General features: G+C 39.6%; 1 long non-coding RNA gene across 5 annotated transcripts in view; it reads right to left on the bottom strand.

Moving 5' to 3' along the window:
• Window positions 1-18,132, bottom strand: part of LOC146395138 (uncharacterized) — a 547,588-nt gene that overhangs the window by 511,692 nt on the left and 17,764 nt on the right. For all 5 annotated transcript variants that reach the window (XR_014831886.1, XR_014831884.1, XR_014831885.1 and 2 more), the window contains exon 3: window positions 15,130-15,225. This is a non-coding gene — a long non-coding RNA (uncharacterized LOC146395138). The remainder of the gene's footprint in view (window positions 1-15,129; window positions 15,226-18,132) is intronic.

The following is an 18,132-nucleotide window of genomic DNA, read 5'->3' as shown; positions in this document are numbered from 1 at the left end:
CTCAGTTTATTCTTTCTTTGGAGATTTTGCACTGGTTCTTCCCACTGCCCAGAACTCCCTTTCCCTAGCAAAATTCCTTCACTTGGAAAATTCCCCCACCTCTTTTAAATTTTTGCTCAAATATCACCATCTCAATGAAACTCAACCTGACCATTCTATTTAAATTGCAACTCATTCTAAACTCATGATTTCCCTTAGCATACTGTTTTTTTCTTTCGTTGCTCCTCATTTGCAAATAATTTATGATATTTATCACTTACATTTATTAGAAATAAACACACCATGTTAGAAAGTAAGTTCCACGAGGGAAGGGGTACTTGTTGCTATATCCTAAGTGATTAGAAAAGTGACTGACATAGACATCATATTTCTTTTCAAAATATGGTTAAAAGAATTCAAGAAAATCATGTGATGGTTTTACCTGAAATATTCTGTAATTTTATCACCTGTGCATTAAGTTACTGACTAAGAATATTGATAGAATAACCCAAAAGGCTTTGCATGGCTGGAAGGAAAGGAAACAAATAGCAAGACCCATACATAACAAAGAGTATAACATGGTTAGTTCCTATGAAGGTGACAAGAGAGGAGAAAGTGTACATTTTAAAAGGACAATTTGCCATACCTTTTTTTATTTTTTGTTTTCATTTATATTTTTTTGTCTTTTCAGGGCCACAACTGTGGCATACGGAAGTTCCCAGGCTAGGGGTCAAATCGGAGCTGCAGCTGCCAGCCTAGGCCACAGCCACAGCAACACACCATCTGAGCCACATCTGCGACCTACACCACAGCTCACAGCAATACCAGATCCTTAACCTACCAAGCAAGGCCAGGGATCAAACCTGAAACCTCATGGTTCCTGATCGGTTTCATTTCTGCTGCACCACGATGGGAACTCCCTGGGGTCATTTTTAGAAAGTTTCCTTCAATTCTGATATTTAAAATTAAATATATTAAAAGTATTAAATTTTTGGTTGTTACCAGAGTTTTCTATAGTATAACTCTATAATTATAAAGGTATGTCATACATAGCCAAGTGATAGCTAGAAACAACACATTGGCTTTTATGTAATAAATTTTAAAGTCATCCATTTGACTCTGAGTAAAAATTTTTACCAACCACCCCCCAAAAAATACACAAGCCCTTGTCATGCAACCTATGTTATTATTGTTACTTTGGGAAGTGCTTCAGCAAATAAGTTTCTTACTTTTGTAGGATTACTAACATTTCATAAAAATTTTCAACAAGGAGTTCCCACCATGGCTCAGTGGTAACTAACCCAACCTGTATCCATGAGGATGAGTGTTCTATCCCTGACCTCACCCAGTGGGTTAAGGATCCAGCATTGCTGTAGGTTGAAGACGTGGCTTGGATCCCAAGTTACTGTGGCTGTGGCATAGGCCAGCAGCTACAGCTCTGATTCAACCCCTAGCCTGGGAACTTCCACAGCCACAGATACAGCCCTAAAAAGATTGAAAAAAGTTTTTTTTCAACAAATCTTCAACTCAGAAGTGATTTTGATTCTATGTAATGGATTTTCTGATTCGTTATACACCACATTTTATCTTTTTATGAGCTTACTTTGCTTCATCTTTAGTCCTCAAATTCAATGACCAAGATAAGATAACGGCATGAGCACCGAATATGACCTCTGCTCAGAAGAATTCCATTTCCACACCATATATTTATAGGATTTGGTGAAGGATGAAACAGCTCTTCAATTCTTTACACTTACTCATCAACTAACAAAGTAATTCCTGATGCTTTATTACTTTTTTTCTGAATGGCTTTTTCTTTAATTTCCATTTATGCTTTCTGAATCTAATTAGTATAATTAGCCTTGGACACACAGTAAACAAAAGCAACAAACGAAAAAGCCCACAAAATTCCACTTCAACAGTCTGCCTTTCATAGACTTTGTGGATCTAAGTTTTCAGCTGTCTTCAGAGCTCATAACCTTTAATCCTAACATCAATCTAAGCATACTATTCAATTACAGCTGCTGTCTATTGAGAAGTAGTGAAGGTTTTGGAAAGTTTGTGGAACATAGAAGTTGCCCATTCATTTTCATTAGTAAACTCAAGAGACACAAGTTTCACTAAAATCGCCAAGAGTGCTCCCGCTGTGTCTGGATGATTTATTATTAGACATCATATTTCTTTTCAAAATATGGTTAAAAGAATTCAAGAAAATCATGTGATGGTTTTACCTGAAATATTCTGTAATTTTATCACCTGTGCATTAAGTTACTGACTAGAATATTGATAGAATAACCCAAAAGGCTTTGCATGGCTGGAAGGAAAGGAAACAAATAGCAAGACCCATACATAACAAAGAGTATAACATGGTTAGTTCCTATGAAGGTGACAAGAGAGGAGAAAGCGTACATTTTTAAAGGACAATTTGCCATATCTAAAAAAAAAAAAAAAAAAAAAAAAAGGAAATACGGTTGTTACTAAAAACCAAGTTGTAAAACATTAAGGCAACATACCAGCACAAAAGGGCAAGTATTATAATTGATAAAAGTAATTAACAAAATCGTTTGGCTGCGGTACTAGGCTAAGTGACCCATGCCTATGGTTGAGGAGCCTTGAGGAGCTAATTTCCTAGGAACAATATTCAAGACCTTCCACACCTGGGTCAGCTTACCTGTCACAGCTGTACCTGTAACGACAGCCCTGTCAGTGCACAACCCACCCTCGAGGTACAAGGTGTCAGCTAGTCGTGCCCACTCCCAGCTGCATTTGAGGATCCTCCAGAGAGCTCTGAAAACTTGTGTCCAGGACCCAGCCCCAGACTGATGAAATCAGAATCTCTAGATATAGAGCTTTCCAGCTGATTCTAACACAGATAGCCTGTGCCGAGACCCACTGCTCTCCCCACACTGATCTATGCATGCACCTTTCCCCATCAAAGAATCATTTTCTCCCCTTTGCTCATTAATCTGCTTTTTATCACATTTCTACTTTGCCTCTCCAGGTTTAATCAAATGCCACTTTCTTAAGCCGCCCTTATATTCTTACAGCTTTTTCTAAAATCCACTCTTAGGATTAAGCTAGATCAGCTGAGTCCTGGGAATCTAAACTCTGCTTATAAGCCTTCTGCTGAATTATCTGTGACATGTTACCATCAGCCTATGTTGTTTTTTAAAAAAATAACCCTGTCAAATTGTTTGGATAGCTTTTTCATTAACTTTGAAGATGTTTTCAAGGATGTGGAATGTCTATCACGATTTCTTCCTCATAGTAAACTTCCAAGAACAATTTCTTCTAATTCATGATCATAAAAGGAGTAAATAGTAGGGATTCTTTGTGTCTTGTGGACACTAGAAAGTATAAAATTGATACATTTCCCCTTTGTAAGTTTGCTTCCAAAAAGCTTAATGCCAGAGTTCTCTTGTGGCACAGCAGGTTAAGGCTCTGGCATTGTCACTGCAGCAGCTCAGGTTTCTGCTATGGCATGGGTTCAGTTCCTAGCCTGGGAAGGTCCACATGCAGCAGGCGTGGCCAAAACAAAATTTTTTTAATAAAAATAAATAAAAATTTAAAAATTAAAAAAAAATTTAAAGGTTAAAGTCAGGAGTTCCTGTTGGCTCAGCGGCAGTGAATCTGACTAGCATCCAGGAGGACACAGGTTCGATCCCTGGCCTTGTTCAGGGGGTTAAGGATCTGGTGTTTCCATGAGCTGTAGTGTAGGTCACAGACACAGCTCGGATCCCACATTGCTCTGTCTGTGGTGTAGGCTGATGGCTACAGTTCTGATTCAACCCCTAACCTGGAAACCTCCATATGCTGCAAGTGTGGCCCTAAAAAAAAAAAGACTAAAAAAAAAGTTTAAAGCCAATCTAGGATGACTTATGTATGGAAGATTGGAAGATGCAGACGCTATTGTACACATGTTTTCATATTATATCTGGTTTGTTTTATATTTCCAACCCATATTTTTCATTATCTGTTTAATTTATGTTATCTTGGTATATTTCTTCTACTCATGTATTTTTACCTTACATCATTTATAGAACAATACAGTACAAAAGTTAAATGAAAAACAAACTTACTTCCTTTAAGCTGTTCCCCAGTGTTTGTATCAAAATCAGCTAGGCCCACACTTGCAGCACATGGAAGTTCCCTAGCTAGGGGTTGAATCAGAACTACAGCTGCCAGCCTGTGTCACAGCCACGGCAATGCAGGATCCTTAACCCACTGAGTGAGGCCAGGGATCAAACCCACATCCTCATGAATACTAGTCAGGCTCTTTACCGATAAGCCACAACAGGAACTTCCTGTAGCCTTAATTTTATTCTACTTTGCATCATAGAATTAGTTGTATCTCCTCTTCTAATTCTAAGTATCTAGAGGACAAGGAACCTATCTTACCAATTAAGGTAAAGCCCAGGATATTAACAAATAGTTACTGGTTGATAAATATCTGTCACTGTTAAGACTACAGAGCTAATAAAACTTGATTTGAGGAATTCCCATCGTGGCTCAGCAATAACAAACCCAACTAGTATCCATGAGGATGAGTGTTTGATCTCTGGCCCTGCTTGGTGGGTTAAGGACCCAGCGTTGTCATGAGCTGTGGTGTAGGTCACAGAGGCGACGAGGCTGGGATCTGGTATTGCTGTGGCTGTGGTGTAGGCTGACAGATGCAGCTCCAATTTGACCCCCAGCTGAGAACTTCCACGTGCCGCAGGTGTGCCCCTAAAAGATAAAAAACAAAAAACAAAAAACAAAAAAAAAACAAAAAAAATCAACTTGATTTGAGTTCCAAATTTGTCAAATACCAACTGGAAACCATGGGCAAGTCACTTAACCTATAAGGCCTCATTTTTCTAATTATAAAATAGGGAAAATTTAAAATATTATTTATGTCACAGGATTAAGATTATGAAATAACACCTGTTAAATAAGTTTTTAAATGGAAAGTACAACCCAAATACCCAACAAATTAAAGGTGTGGAAGTGTCTCATCCGTGACATTCGTTATATATATAATCCATATTACATGTATTTGAATATGCACACACATATACATTGAGAGTCTAGGACCCTTGGACAATGCTTGAGACCATGGTTGAAGAGGTAGACAGATATGAGGTCATTCATGGGCTTTATAGCGAGGACAAAAGCTGCTGGATCATATGCTAAGAACAACAAAACACTGAGGCAGGGGTGTAATATAATACAATCATATTTAAAATTTTAAAAGGAACACTGGCTTTTCTATATGAGAAAGTACTATGGGAAGGGGACAATGAAGGAAGCCAGGACAGTTGTTAAGAAGCCACTGTAATAGTAAACAATTTTATATGATTGTATAGCTACACTGAGATAGAAAGCTATTTTCATTCACATTACATTTATTTATGCACATGACTCCATTTGTCCCTTTGGAAGCACTTTCTCTGTGTAAGTTATTAAAATATGTTCTTTTTTTTTAATTTTATTTATTTATTTTGTCTTTTCTAGGACTGCTCCGGTGGCATATGGAGGTTCCCAGGCTAGGGGTCCGTCCAGTCAGGGCTGTAGCCGCCGGCCTACACCAGAGCCACAGCAACGCGGGATCCCAGCCTCGTCTGCAACCTACACCACAGCTCATAGCAACGCCAGATCCTTATCCCACTGAACAAGGCCGGGGATCGAACCCGCAACCTCATGGTTCCTAGTCAGATGCGTTAACCACTAGGCCGTGACGGGAACTCCTATTAAAATATTTTCAAGCAAAATATTTTCTCCTCTCACAATATTGACCGTATTAGCAGTTATAGAAACTACAAATGTTTTTACAGCTCAACTCCAACTCTAAAATTAAGGATTCAAAGATCCTCCAAATCTCCCTCAAAAAGACCTTCTCTAATTGTCCCTTAATTTCTCCCTGCAGCAAGGAAGCATTGCTGACATTCTGCATCAGCAAAACTTTACTTGCTCTGAGTGAGAGCAAAGGATTCTGGGGGATATGGATTTGAGATTTAGGGGTGTGTGGATGGGGTGAGGTGTGATATCAAGGCAAATGAGCCAGAACCTACCAAATCCACCATAAATAAGAGAACGTCATAGTCCTTTGCTTTGGCAAAGTGCACAGGACATCTCTGGGATAGGAACACTGGAGACTGCATGGAATGGTACAGTCGAAATGAAAGCAAACAGAAGAGCAAATCTGATGAAATAAAGAATATCAGCTTTGGCAATTAGGGGGCAAGGGGTCTTCACAGCATTATCAGTTTCCCAGTGGAGAACTTTGAGCAGTTAAACTTGGAAATTCAGTTTTTCATTTGCAGAATAAGAAACTCACCTTGGAGTTTCCATTGTGCGGCAGCGGAAACAAATCTGACTAGGAACCATGAGGTTGTGGGTTTGATCCCTGGCCTTGCTCAGTAGGTCAAGGATCCAGTGTTGCTGTGAGCTGTGGTGTAGGTCGAAGACGAGGCTTGGATCCTGAGTTGCTATGTCTGTGGCTGTGGTGTAGGCCAGCAGCTGTAGCTCTGATTCAACCCCTAGCCTGGGAACCTCCATATGCCACTGGTGTGGCCCTAAAAGCCAAAAAAAAGAAAGAGAAGAAAAGAAACTCACCCTTGCCATGCTATTATGAGAATAAATGTCATGATATATGTAAACTATCCAGTGCAGTGTCTAGCACAGAGCTGTACTCATTATGGTTACAGATAGCAACACTATCAAGAGCTATATCCGGAAGATGATCACCCGCAAAACTGTACTACAAATTTATTCTGTAAATTCTATTATTTCCTACCTTCATCCTAAACCATGGATCCTTTGAGGACTGTTTGTCCATGGGCACACAGTAATTCTGCGCCAACATAGGAAACTAACCTAAATACCGGAGTTCCCATCATGGCTCAGATTAAGGAAACTGACTAGTAACCATGAGGACACAGTTTTGATCCCTGGCCTCGTTCAATGGGTTAAGGATTCAGCATTGCCATGTGCGGCCCTAAAAAGACGAAAAAAGAATACCTAAATAGCTTTGAGAATAAAGAAAGAAGGAGGGAGGGAAGAAAGGAAGGGATGGAGGGAGGAAGGAAGATGGGAAAGAAGGAAAGAAGAACGGGAACAGAGGGAGAAAGGAAGAATTAAGAAAAGAAAAAAGAATATAATTTATTTTTAAATAACCCCCTTTCGCTGCACATTGTAAATTTTTTTTTTTTTTTTTTTTTTTTTTTTTTGCCATTTCTTGGGCTGCTCCCGCGGCTTATGGAGGTTCCCAGGCTAGGGATCTAATCAGAGCTGTAGCCACCGGCCTACGCCAGAGCCACAGCAATGCAGGATCCGAGCCACGTCTGTGACCTACACCACAGCTCACGGCAACGCCGGATCGTTAACCCACTGAGCAAGGCCAGGGAATGAACCCACAACCTCATGGTTTCTAGTCGGATTCATTAACCACTGCGCCACGACGACGGGAACTCCCGCATATTGTAAGTTTAATTCCTCATAGTTCCTTTTCCTTCAGATAATAATTCTTCTCAATAATTTGTATTTCCTTTGTCTTGAGATGATGCATATACCATCCTAGCACATCTGCCATTTGTTTTCATGGGATTTATTCAAATTAAGAAAAAGCACAAAATTTATGTAATATTAGTATTGCATAGTCACATCTTATGAAGGCAAGACAAAGAGCTGTCATTTAATCACCCCATCTGTAAAAAGGTGGGCATTTCTTTTTCTTATCTTTTTTTTTTTTTTTTTTGTCTTTTTAGGGACACGCCCATGGCATATGGAGGTTCCCAGACTAGGGGTTCAATTGGAGCGACCGCTGCCGGCCTGCACCACAGCCACAGCAACAAGGGATCTGAGCCATGTCTGTGACCTATACCACAGCTCGTGGCAATGCCAGATCCTTAACCCACTGAGCAAGGCCAGGGATTGAACCTGCAACTTCATGGTTCCTAGTCAGATTTGTTTCCACTGAGCTATGATGGGAACTCCCAAGTGAGCATTCTTTACCAGTGAGCAAATGGGGTCTCGGTGCCAACGCTCCCACTCAGGCTTTTCCAACACCCAAGCTTCTGATGGTTCCATCAGGGCACCTGCCACACTCAGCTCTTAAAAAGCATTATTCAAGCCTTTTGCTTTTATGTGTTTGTCAGTAGATCTATTTACAAAGCAGCATTGAGAGCTTTTCCCCTACATAACTGTGATCTCTGCCTAGTAAATCCTTACCTTCCATCTTCAAAGAATGCTCTGCTCCTCTCTTAAGCTTGTCCTAAAATCTTCCACAGAAATCTGCTTGTGTGAATGGCAAGTACAACTGTTTCAAACTCCTCATTGTTCTTAGGTCTCACACCCGGTGGCTACCATCCCACAAGTACAGAAAATCCCTAGAGACATACTGATGTGGGCACTGCATGTGAATCAACAAGACAAAAAAATCAAACTAAAAGTATCTAAGGTTAAATTCTTACCAGTCTCCTTAAAGAATCTCCCTTACACAAAGATTAGCCCAGCAAAAACAGTATTCTTGGAGTTCTGTCATGGCTCAGCAGTAATGAACCAGACTAGTATCGATGAGGATGAGGGTTCAATCCCTGGCCTCACTCAATGTGTTAAGGATCCGGTGTTGCCGTGAGCTGTGGTGTAGATCACAGATGTGGCTCGGATCTGGTGTTGCTGTGGCTGTGGTGTAGGTCAGCAGCTGCAGCACCAATTTGAACCCTAACCTGGAAACCGCCATATGCCTCAAGTTCAGCCCTAAAAAGACCAAAAAAAGAAAAGTAAAAAAAGTTTTCGATTTAGGAACAAGAAATAATGTTGGCACCAGCTCCGAGGAGATCACTCATCAAAGCACTGTCATGACAGGTTCCTGGGGGATAGAAACACCAAGAGCAGGGCCAAGGAAGGAAATCCTACGTGCAGTGAACCCGGGAAGCCCTAGTGAAGAAGGGACATCTTTTCTTAGCCAAGCACAGGGCTTCACCTCCTCACTCCTTCCTCCTTTCCTTTGAACCATGTCTGGGTTTCTGCTTGGCCTCCTGAGAGCAGAAGAAGATGAACAGCAAAGCTGAGGATATCCAGGCTTCTCATGTGACATCACACACAGGACATTCAAAAGACAGAAAAGAATAGGAAGCACCAGGAGGTATTCCAAACTAGGGAGCCCCACAAACAAAAAAACAAAAGAAGCCTTTTCCCTCTTGGTTGGCTATACTGAAAGTCCCACCACAGCTCTGACATTATTCTTGGTTCAGACCTCATCTTCAGCTTTTTCCTCCTCAAGATAGGGAGCAGCTTCGAGCTCTCTGTGGGAGCCTCTGAGAAACCTCTTGGACTCACAATGCAGCATAGTGTAAATAGAGATTTGAATTAGTTTAATAGCCGAATTAAATGTTTGACAACTAGAAAACCCGAGAAAGAATAAAAAATAACTTTTGCTATCTTTTTTTTTTTTTTTTTGACATATTGGAAGTTGCCAGGGCAGGGATTGATCCTGCACCACAGCAGTGACTGAAACCGCTGCAGTGACAACGCCAGATCATTTTTTTTTTAACCTTTTATTTTCATTTATTTATTTATTTATTTTTGCTTTTTAGGGCTGCACCCGTGGCATATGGATGGTCCTAGGCTAGGGGGTAGAATTAGAGCTACAGCTGTCAGCCTACACTACAGCTCATGGCAAAGCCGGATCCCTAACGCGCATCCTCATGGATGGATACTAGTCAGACTCATTTCCTGCTGCGCCATAAGCAGACTCCGACAACACCAGGTCCTTAACCTGCTGTGCCACAAGAGAACTCCTATCTTCATTTTATTTTTAATGTATTTCTTTCTATAAAATCACATTTGTCAGTAGCATCCTATCACTAACATCTCCACAGCTGATGCATGTAGAGCAATCAGACTGGAGAAAGAAATGTGTAATAGATATCTGAAGAATTTTAAAAATTTAACTTTCAGAAGGTGAAACTTTTACCTCTTCTTTTCTAGGAGTTCCCATCGTGGCTCAGTGGTTAACGAATCCAACTAGGAACCATGAGGTTGCGGGTTCAATCACTGGCCTTGCTCAGTGGGTTAAGGATCCGGCTTGTTGCCATGAGCTGTGGTGTGGGTTGCAGATGCGGCTCGGATCCCGTGTTGCTGTGGCTCTGGTGTAAGCCAGTGGCTACAGCTCCGATTGGACCCCTAGTCTGGGAACCTCCATATGCCATGGGAGCAGCCCAAGAAATGGCAAAAAAGACAAAAAAACAAAACAAAACAAAAAAGAATTATTTTTTCTAAAATATACATTTCTGGAGTTTCCAGTTGTGGCTCAGTGGAAACAAATCTGACCAGTAACCATGAGGTTGCCGGTTCAATCCCTGGCCTCACTCAGTAGGTTAAGGATCTGGTGTTGCCCTGAGCTGTGGTGTAGGTCACAGACGTGGCTCAGATCTGGTGTTGGCTATGGCTGTGGTGTAGGCCGGCAGCTGTAGCTCCGATTAGACCTCTAGCCTGGGAACTTCCATATGCCATGGATGCGGCTGTAAAAAGACAAAAAAAAGGGATAAAATATACATTTCCCTGCCTTCTCAAGCAAAGATATACACAATAATTAAAACTCACTTTAATCATTACGTATTATGTTTCACTCTTCATGTAATCAATACAGTGATATTTAGAAAGAGTGGAATCTATCTGAAAATTCCTAAAAAATCAATGCGATGTCAGAAGGGACTAATCTGACCTTCAAATGAGAAGCCCCAGCCTTTGCAAACACATGGCCTCTGTTGCAAGGCAACATGGGTACTAGATATCAGTATCTTATCAGATATAAGAATTCCTTTGTTTTTGCTTTTTAGGGCCACACCCGCGGCATATGGAAGTTCCCAGGCTAGGGGTGGATTCGGAGCTACCAGCCTACACCACAGCCTCAGCAATGCAGGATCTGAGCCATGTCTGCAAAATACACCACAGCTCACAGATGCCAGGCATCAAATCTGCATCCTCATTTATGCCAGTCGGGTTCATTACTGCTAAGCCACAACAGGAAATCATTATATCTCTCGATAAGATACTTTATACTTTGAATACTTCCTTGTTTTCAGAGTTTAAATTAGTGAAGTAACACTAAAGGCAGAACAATGTCAAATATAATATATTCCCTTTGCATTACCCCTACTTCCTCAAGGTGAGCCCTACAATTCTACAGCACGGAAATTGCTGCTTCAGTTCACTAAGTGATGCTTTATTCCCTAATTTACTATGAATTGCTAGCTTAATCTATGTAAAAATAATCACGAAAGAAGAAATGTTTAAATGAAACTGGTGTTTTAATATTAGCATTCCTATTTTTTCCAGTATCAAAATATAAATCCATTTATCCTTTGTAATAATACTTATAAACATGAATATTTGAACTAAAACATTCACCTACAAAATTAGACAGGTGGATTAAAAAATGCTGCAAAAGCAATAATACTTAAAGAGATATGGAATTCAAAAAGGATTTGCCTTTTCAATAGTGAAGTTCATTATTGCCAAAGTGGTATTTTAGTTGAAGAATTAGAATAGGAAGAAATCAAATTAAATAGGGGCATTGGTACTGAAAAGTACTCAAAGGGATAAAATATTCATTCAACAAAAATTAATAGAATGATGATTTAGTGTCAAGCTTGTATCAGACTAGAGATAAGAGACAAATTTTTACAGTTCTTTTGTTGAGGTTTTCATGTCTGGTGATAAGCTAAAGACCAACATATAAACACATAACTATATTTCTATGTAATAAATGATATAAAAGAAGTATTCACAGGATACTATGAGAAGATATAATCTTGTGAGAAGTAGAGGAATCATTAAAAACTTGGGGGAGGAGTTCCCATCATGAGTCAGAGGAAACAAATCTGACTAGCATCCATGAGGACACAGGTTCCATCTGTGGCCTCGCCGAGTGGGTTAAGGTTAAGGATCCGAGTTGCTGTAAGCTGTGGTGTAGGTCGTAGATGCAGCTCTGATCTGGCGTTGCTGTAGCTATGGCACAGGCCAGAGGCTATAGCTCCAATTGAACTCCTAGCCTGGGAACCTCCATATGCTGTAGGTGCGACCCTAAAAAGCAAAAAAAAAAAAAAAAAAAAAAAAAAAAAAACTTCAAGGAAATGCTTCTAAATCTACATCTTGAGGAGAAATACTAATTAGCTCACCCCTCAGGCCAATTACTGAGATCACTGGGACAGAGTATTATTACTGACTAGGCTATTTTCTTGTCAGGGGGCAAAATCTTCCAGGGGTAAGGCCGAGAAGGGATACATACTGTTCAGGAAAATTAGAAGCAATACATTAGGGCAGCTTAGATACCATTTTTGCCCCTATAATACTCAATCAAAATATAAATGGTGTACAGAGATTTGATCGATCAGCTTCTGCAGAAATCTTTCTCCCAATATATTCTCTGACACTGTGTCTGCCATTGGTTGTAGATTTTTGCAATGTCCTGTCTCTTCAAAATGAATGGTGGTTGTCTACATTCTTTCCATAGAGATGAATATCTTTGAAAACTTGAAATGATACACAAGGACTTTTACAGATCATTGTCACTTTCTGCCATTACTTGCAACTGAAAACGAATCCCTTTTTCATGCAGGACATGGTGGAGGGCACACATTCTTCCAGCAAAGGTAACTCAGGACATTAGTGCTTAAACACTTCATGCCCAATAGCTGGTGGGTTATACTGAGATACAATGTAAAATCCCTTTTGCGGCTGTCTGTTTGCTTGGTAGTTTTCAACTTCTCAATGAATACAAAGTACAATGTTCTTCTTAGGCTACAATCTCTCCTCTAAATTCATGAAGAATGCATTAATCTCTTGGGACAAGATAATGCTTTTCCCTTCCGGCTATAACATTTTGTATTGTTTTATTCTTGAGATGACCTCTTGCAGTGCAGGTCTCAACGTTTCCGCTCCTGCTCCTGGGGCCTGCGCATCCTCCTCAGCTGTCTTACAAGAGACTTGACCTGCAATGCTTCATTAGCATTATGGATCTCTAGCCCACCACCAGCATCCATCCAGTCCCTCATAGTTTGACTTTGCCATTCTAGGACTTGGTAGCTGAACTTTCCCACTGAGGCTTCCCTTAACAGAGCTAAGCTCTCACAAACCTATAAAGCAATTGATTTTGTTTGTTTGTTTTCCTTAGTGAGTCTCTGCTTGAAATAAAGAGATCAAAGATAACTGTCTCTCCCCTTTCCAAAACCTAGCAATATCTACCTCAAGAATCTCATTTTAAACAAACTTGTTACAAGATATTTTTGCATTTTATGGGTTTTAACCTCCTTTGTTGCCTTCTACTAATAGATTAAAAAAAGTCTAAGTACGGAGATCAAAATTCCTTAGAGAAGACGAAATAAATCAACAGCTGTTTACTTGTAAGTCTAGATTTGCCAAGTGCAGAATGATAGTAATCTCTTTAAGGACTTGGAAGAAAAAGGCAATAATTATATTTGTTTTACTTTGGCATGTAAAACAAAATGAAAATGTTGCTTTCATCAAAAATGAAAGCAAAGATGTTTTAATTAACAGGGGGTATACCAATTATTCTAAAAATAAAACATTATTATGTTTCCCATAATAAGTGTTAATATTTTTTTCTTTAATAACTTGCTTAGCATAGAAAGAAGGAGAATTATGTGCTGGATGCTTTATAGGTACAGCTTTATAATGTCATGATTTTTTTTGCAGCACTGTAAACCTACCAAAAAAACATAGTAAATTGTATTGACAAGGTTTTCATGCTTAAGCCTACATTTTATTGTACCATTATCCCTGAACAAATTGAGGCACCATATTTCATAGACTAGACAGATACATTATTGAACACATGAAAGAATATCAAAGGCCATTCAATAGTTTTAGCAAAGAGGATCAACATTAGTTTTTGTAGGTTTGCATAAAAAGGAGTTCCCATCGTGGCGCAGCGGTTAACGAATCCAACTAGGAACCATGAGGTTGCGGGTTCGGTCCCTGCCCTTGCTCAGTGGGTTAATGATCCGGCGTTGCCGTGAGCTGTGGTGTAGGTTGCAGACGCGGCTCGGATCCTGCGTTGCTGTGGCTGTGGCTGTGGCCGGCAGCTACAGCTCCGATTAGACCCCTAGCCTGGGAACCTCCATATGCCGTGGGAGCGGCCCAAGAAATGGCAAAAAGACAAAAACAAACAAACAAAAAAAAAAGCAAAAAAATAGTTTCTATATCAAAGCTGTATCTTTTATGAAGTCATTTAAAAATAAACCAAACGAATAGGTTACATATATATAGATACATACATATTTTGTCTTCATAGGGCCACACCCATGGTATATGGAAGTTCCCAGGCTAATGGCTGAATTAGAGCTGTAGCTACCAGCAACACCAAATTTGAGCCATGTCGCAACCTACACCTCAGCTCGTGGCAACGACGGATCCTTAACCCACTAAGCAAGGCCAGGAATGGAACCCAAGTCCTCATGGGTACTAGTTGGGTTTGTTACCTCTGCACCACCACGAGAACTCCAAATAGATTATTTTTAAGAGATGCATTTTAAGGTATTGTTTTTCATAGGGCTTTAGTATTCAGAGTCCTGATATTTGGAGTAGAAGGGTTCATATTCAGACCTACAAAATACACCTCAGAATTGGATTCTGAAATTATTCTGACAATAGATGTGTTGTCACCTATTACTTATTAGGTGATATGCAATTTAGTGACAGTTAGGCATCTGAAAATGATATTCCTCCAAAACACTCCCCCCTTTCTACTGTTAGAGATAGTAACTTGTCACAAGCATCTAAAGGTTTATAGGGTTTTTTTAGCAAGAGGAAAACCTTATTTTCCATATAAACATTAATCATAACAACACAGACTAGCTATATTAATATCAGACAAATTAGACTTCAGAGCAAGTAATATTCCCAGAAGTAAAAAGGGACATTACTACATTATTATAAAAGGGTCAATCCATCAAGACTAGGTAACAAGTCTAAATGTGTGCCAGCTAATTACAGAGCTTCAAAATACATAAAGCAAAAGCTGATAGAAATAAAAGGAGAAAGAGACAAATGCACAGTTATTATTAGAGACTTTAACATTCATCTCAGTAACTGAGAGAGCAGACAAAAAAAATCAGAAGCACTGAACAGTAGTGGCTACAGACTCACTTGGCCTTTATGGAAGACTCTATCCAACATCAAGTCCACATGGAACATTCACCAAGATAGACCAGTAGATCCTCTCCGACTTGGTTAGTATTTAACCTAAAATGTAAATACCGATAGCGATGTAAAAAATAGTTCATTAGACAACTGTCAGAATCTGATCATAAGAATTGCTAGATTCCAGTTAGTTCTATTTATCTTGCCCTTTACTATCGAGTTTCTAAGTGGTATACTAAAGAAAAGCAAGTCTGGGAGTTCCCACTGTGGTACGGTGGATTAAGAATCTGACTGGGCAGCTCAAATCACTGCAGAAGAGGCAAGAGTTCGGTCCTCAGCCCAGGGCAGTGGTTTAAAGGATCCAGCATTGCCACAGCTGCAGCATAGGTTGCAGCCAAAAGAAGCTCAGATTCAGTCCCTGGCCTCATAACTTCCAGATGCCCCAGGTTAACAAAAAAGGTTGAAAAAACATTGACAAAAAAACATCTGGAACTTCATTCTGTCAATCCTACAAATATCTAATAGCAAGTAGGCAGAAAAATAGTCATACAACCTCAGTCTCTGGGTGCTCCGACAAGCAAATTGAATAAAAGATTTCACTTAAAGTAAATGCAATATTTTGTTGATAGGATCAGATTCCACAGTCATTACCTGTGAGGGTGGGGCCATAGGCTTAAATGTCAGACCTAAGGGACTACTCTGACAAGATTAGGAATGCAAATCCATGAGATACTCTACTTCCTTTATTCAAGGAAAAGCTGATAAATCTTTCTTGCCTACTTTTGCAAACCTTTTTTTTTTTTTTTTTTTTTTTTTTTTTTCTTTTTTGGCCTCTGTCGCATATGTAAGTTCCCCAGCCAGGAATTAAACCTACACCACAGCTGTAACCAGAGCCACAGCAATGCTGTGACACTGCCAGATCCTTAACCCACTGAGCCACATGGGAACTCTGCCCATTTCACCAGTTAAATAATTTCCCGTATGTTCCTTGTGCTAATTAACAATCACTATGGTTTAGATTTTGATATCAATTTTTTGGTTTTTTTTGCTTTTTAGGGCCACACCCGAGGCATAGGAAGTGCCCAAGGTAGGGGTTGAACAGGAGCTACAGCCGCCAGCCTACACCACAGATGCAGCCATGCAGGATCAGAGCATGGATCAAGGCAATGCTGGATCCCTGACACACTGAGTAAGGCAAGGGATCTAACCCGCATCCTCATGAATAGCAGTCAGATTCGTTTGCACTGCACCAAGAGAATTCCTCAATGTTTTATTTCCATCATGGAAGTTACATCTTAAATAGTGTTCGCTTGACTGAGCCTTTGAAGAACCATTTACCTTCCACATTCCAACTTTAATAATCTATTCTTTGTTCTTCATTTGTATATGCCAAGTTATTCAACTCCCACAGAGATTTATCTGTTTAGAATGCTTGTCAAACTCTTCCAAGGACTTTCTCTAGTGGTAGAGAGAAATATGCTTCCTCAGGCTTAATTTTTCTTTGAAGGCTTCTATTTTACCTTAAAAATCCATATGAATTTTGTGTTTAAATACACATTATGCCAATGTTAATTTTTATGTAAGTGTTAATATTTAAAACTTGGAGTTCCTGTTGTGGCACAGCAGAAGTGAATCTGACTAGGAACCATGAGGTTGCGGATTCGATCCATGGCTTCTCTCAGTGGGTTAAGGATCTGGCGTTGCTGTGAGCTGTGGTGTAGGCCAGCAGCTGTAGCTCCAATTGGACCCCTAGCCTGGGAACCTCCATATGCCACGGGTGTGGCTCTAAAAAGACCAAAGACCGGAAAAAAAAAAAAAAATTTAAACTCTAATCGCTTAAATCACACAAATATGTAGCTTGACAAAATTCTTCCAGTTTCTCTATGTGAACCCAATCAACTGGAATTAGAAATTTTGTGGACACAGCTGAAAACAAATTTAAAGATCATTATGAAGGGTGAGAAATGTCTCAGGAACTCAAGGTTTATTTATTTATTTTTTTCCACAATAGCCTAAGGGGCTATAGATTGGGAGAAAAAAATAGGTAGCAAGTTCATGAAATATATTTTTCCTAATTCTATTTCAGAATGTCTATCTTAATAAGAAGAGGGATTTCAGAAGTGAATATTTGCTGCATCAATAAAGGCAGGATTAATTCTGTAGGGAAGAAACTACTGCTCTCATGTGTCTTTGGAGTTTCCTTTATTCCTGAAAAGGCAGATTACAGGATTCATCGCCTAAATTTACAACTAGGAAGCCATGAAAACTGCCTCTGGATTAAATACCAACTGTGAACAGTAACCATTTAGGGCAGCTCTTTGTTATACAGAGATGATGAACTAAAAAAGCCACAGAAGACAATGTAACATAAGGTATTTGGAGATGAGACAGGGTGGACAGAGGTTAGGAGTAGGAAAAACACTTCCTTTTTTGGTTCTTCTTATTTCCTCTTACTGTTTGTATGGGAGCACATGGATTACCTCTTTCAGAAAATAAACTCATAATAATTCTTAATAAATAAATTCAAGACATCAGAAGGGAAGCAGCAAGTGGCTTTCTGCCTCATTTATCATAATTTTAGCCTTGGGGAGTCTCACCCAGACAGCTTTGGAGAAGCTCAAAGTCACACTAAATCAAGCTTCCCTGTCTGACACTGCTTCACAATTGAGCAGCTGCACAGGTAGTCCTTGGGTTTGAAACAACGGAGAAGGTACACAAATGTGAAGGGTTTGCTAAAGACACCCACAAATTGCATATGCTCCCCTTTATTAAAAAAGGGAGGAAAACAAATATATATATAGACATATTTACTCATTTATGCTTAAACAATCTTGTGAAACTACAGATGCCTAAGATCTGCAGTGAACCTTTTTACATGCATTGCACTGAATTGTATCTAATAAGTGGAAACCAACTACAATTGTTTTCTTTCTTTTTATTTATTTATTATTTTTGCTTTTTAGGGCCCCACCCGCAGCATATGGAGGTTCCCAGGCTAGGGGTCAAATC

Source organism: Sus scrofa, chromosome 17 (genome assembly GCF_054392235.1).
Source record: "Sus scrofa isolate SSC_HxYL_T2T_F1_AM1 chromosome 17, Sscrofa_HxYL_maternal_Yorkshire_Landrace_v2.0, whole genome shotgun sequence".
NCBI lineage: Eukaryota > Metazoa > Chordata > Mammalia > Artiodactyla > Suidae > Sus > Sus scrofa.
This window is presented reverse-complemented; position numbering and strand designations above follow the sequence as displayed.